Consider the following 3752-nt stretch of genomic DNA (forward strand, 5'->3'; position numbering starts at 1 on the left):
ACCGGCACAGCTGGCAGCTCAGGCACAGGAGGGCACCTCCTGTAGGGGCAGAGGAGGCTCAGCCTGATGCACGTGTGCTCAGCTCCAAGACCTGGGAGCTTTCTCTGTCCTTGTCTGTTTGCTGCCATGACCATTTGTAGGGTGATCCAGGATCAGGGCCAAGCAGGTATTCCCGAGGGACCCTGTATTGGCAGGAGGTGGCTGGGTGTTGGGAATGGAGGGGACATGGGACTCTGCAGTGTGATCGCTGGGGGAAGAGGAAAGGGGCTGCCCTGTGCTACACACAGATGATTCAATCTCCATGTCAGACTGCTGAGCTGTCAGCAGTTTGTGGCCTCCATGAAAATACAATGCAGAGAGGGTAGACAGTGCCAGACAGAGGAGGAAAAAAAGAAGGGTCAGGAAGAGCATAGAGAAAATTTATAAGCCCATGCTGCTTGAGTGGATACAAGAATGTGAAGTGGATGAGCTGATCCTGGATAAGAGCAAGGAAAGGTTGTGTTTACTGTTTGTTTGGGTTTTGTTTTTTTTTTTGTTATTTACTATGTGAACCTTTTTCAATTGGCCAAACGTGAATTTCCCCAAGTTGAGTCTGCTTTGCCAACAACAGTATTTGCAAAGCCATGTCTGAATGTTTATTTTGTCCTGGAAGAATTCTTGTCTTATTTCCTATGCTCCTCATTCACTAAAGGTGGAGCAGGAGTGAGCAACTGGGTGGGCGGTTGGCTGTGCTTACCCCACCACAGGTATGTACTCACAAATGCACCTACACCTGCACGTGTATGAAAGTGGGTGGGGAGTGATGCCATTAACCGCTTTAGGTCCACTAAAGCACCACCAGCACTCACATAAACAAGGGAGGCAGTCTGATCCTTTTCTTTCTCTCTGGCTGCTCAGGACTGGAGACTGGTACTGGACACAGATCCATCTCTCCCACCTGCGCACCCTAGGTCTGTGCAGTCTGCACCTGCAGCTCGGTCATAATCTGTCCAGGGTCCTGCTCCAAGCCTGGTCACTCCCTGCTGCTGATCTCCTCTAGTCGGTGTCTAGCCCAGCTTGAGTTTCCCAGACAGTATCTTACTCACAGAAACACCTGTACCCTGTGGCAGCTCGTAGCAGTGTGCATGGAAGACACCAGCCTGTGCTTCCATCTGGGCAGCTGTGAACTCCAGGTAGCAGAAGAAGCAGCAGAGCCCACATGCGTTGGTGGTATAGTGGTGAGCATAGCTGCCTTCCAAGCAGTTGACCCGGGTTCGATTCCCGGCCAACGCAGCCTTTGTTTTGTAGGCTCAATAGTGTCCTATCTGCTCCCAAAAAGCAGCACGGAGGCCACGAGCTGTTGTGTCTCTGTAACCCTGGGTGACAGACCACAGCTTCTAGTTCCGTCCTCTATTACCTGCCATGACACATCTTATTTTGATGCACAGGTTTCTCCTCACCTGTGGTTCTCCCCAGTACCTCTCCCAGGGATTCAGATGAGGGTGATGAAAGATGTTTGTACAGCACCAGCTCTTGGGGCCCTGGAGGACACGCTGCTTTCACCAGTGTACTTTTCCAGCTGAGGGGGCTCTGGGCTGGGCTCCTCACTGTACAGGAGCCAGACGAGAGGGATTTTCAGCGTTGCTGCTGCAGGTGGTTGCACCTGGCAAGGGAAGCGTGCTGCTCTGGCACGGTTATGATGAAGACTGACAATGCCCAGGTGGGGACTGAGGCATGAACTGCATATCATGAGGCCAGATATGCAATTTGTGGGTATAGTGGGAGGAGGCCTGTTCTTTATAAAATGTCTCAGTGTCACATTGGAGTGAAATTGCTCTCCATCCTCCACCTTTTCCATCTCTGCAGTGCTGGCTGGTCAAATGCCTTGTTATTCCCCTTCAGTGGGGATGCTGGTATGTACAATGTCTGTGTTCATAGCACAGAGTCATTTAATATGTAGGACTCTTTCTTGAAAACAGACTGTGGTTCATGTGGGAACTTAGTTTGAAATGACCTGATTAACAATCATGACTGCATGTCTCAGACACCCTGTGTAGGGCTGCTGACCTGTTCTGTCCAGGCTCCAGCACCACAGCGATATGCTAAAGTTTAATGGAATTCATCGTAATAATGTTTTTGGTAACTAAAGGCTAAAACAGTCTCATTTCTCTTAACAGCTTATGGATAAGAGAAACTGGCAGAAGTTGCTAAACTACTACCCATAAAATTTGAAAAATTGTACAACAAGGGAAATTCCCACTGACTGGAAAAGGGGAAACATAACCACCATTTCTAAAAAGACAAAAAAGGAAGTCCTGAAGAATTATAGGTTGGTCAGTCTCACCTTGGTGCCCGGCAAGATAATGGGAAAGATCTACTGGAAAACTTTGCTAATGCACGTGGAAAACAAGGAGATGAAAGGTGACAGACAACATGGCTTCCCTAAGGGCAAAATTATTGGCCTATTCTACTGAAATGGAGCCTGGAGAAGAGCTGTGAGGGTGTTAGCATGCTGAGGGAACAAGAAGGCCAACATCCCACTGAGAGTTGAACTCAGATCACTGGATTCAGGGTCCAGAGTGCTCACCATGACACCATGGCACCTCCTGCATAGCTCACCTCTGGCTCCTGTGCCCAGCCTTGCTCAGCCTTAGGCCCCTGGCTGAGGCTGGCTTTCTCTCCACTGCCTTGGACATCCATCACCAAGTGCAGCCTTCCTGCAGGGCCTCCAGGCACTCTCTGATCACGCCACCCTTCAGGGCAGCAGCACAGCTCCTTCTGCAGGCCCGGCGTGGCCTCTCTTACAAGTGCTAGGCTCGAAACCTCAAACAATCTTGTCTTTCCCAAATTGCAACAAGCTCTTTCTGACTCAGGGCAGGCCTTGGAAAGTCACCTTCCCCCAGCAGAAGCCCCCTTGCCTTCTCTTCTCCAGCCCAAACCAGCCCCGCTCCTTAAGGACTAATGGGAGGGAAACATTGCCCTGCCCATCTCTACAAAAGGTAAAGAAAGACCTTCTGGGGAACCCAGGAAAGGGGCTGGAGAGGCAAGGAGAAAGGACAGGTGAGACACCAAGGGCTGAGCAATGACTGAGCTCCAGTTCCTGTGGGGAAGAGGTTCACTCACTGCCCGTGGTGCAGGGCAAGGAGGACAGAGGCCTCTCTGGGAACTCCTTCTTCTCAGAAGGAACTTGACTGCCAGGCATCCCAGGAGGACACAAGTCCCAATGGCTGCTCAAAGCAGGGCTGGAGACAAAGCAAGAAGCAGGCGACTCAGTGCCTGAGCCCCATTGAAACCCCAGTGTGATGCCCAGGCGTGGGGAATCACAAAGATCTCTGCACACCTGGCTCCAGTGGCTCTTTGCTCTCTGGGAGTCTCTGCAGGATCCAGAGCAGTCCCCGCAAGTCTGCTTTTGCCAAGGCCGATCTGGCTCAAAGCCAGTCTGTGCCTGCTGGGCTGGGAGGTGCCTGGAGTCCCGGGCAGGAGGCCCAGCTGAGGGGAGCAGGAGCAGGAGCTCAGCTGCTCTGTGGGAGCAGAACTTGCAGAGGGAAGGAGCTGCGCTGTTCAGGAGCAGGAGAGGCTGGGCAGTGTGGAGCCAGGCTGAAGAAAAGCTGGTCTGCCTTGGCCAGGAATGACCGAGCCCTGCTCACCTGCCTGAGGGCAGCTCTGACAAGCACTACCCTGCAAGGCTCCTGCAGCGCTGCTGCTTCCCGCTCCTGCCGCCCGCAGCCTGCGCTGCCTCCTGCTCCTCCCGTGCCCCCCGGCACTGCCTCCCG

At 52.6% G+C, this 3752-nt stretch overlaps 1 non-coding gene across 1 annotated transcript; it reads left to right on the forward strand.

The window, feature by feature from the left end:
* Nucleotides 1–1200: 1200 nt before the first annotated feature.
* On the forward strand, nt 1201–1272 carry TRNAG-UCC. Its single transcript has one exon. It is a non-coding gene; the product is annotated as a tRNA-Gly (tRNA).
* The last annotated feature ends 2480 nt before the right edge of the window (nt 1273–3752 follow it).

The sequence above is a fragment of the Corvus brachyrhynchos genome, unplaced genomic scaffold, assembly GCF_000691975.1.
Source record: "Corvus brachyrhynchos isolate BGI_N302 unplaced genomic scaffold, ASM69197v1 scaffold164, whole genome shotgun sequence".
Lineage (NCBI taxonomy): Eukaryota > Metazoa > Chordata > Aves > Passeriformes > Corvidae > Corvus > Corvus brachyrhynchos.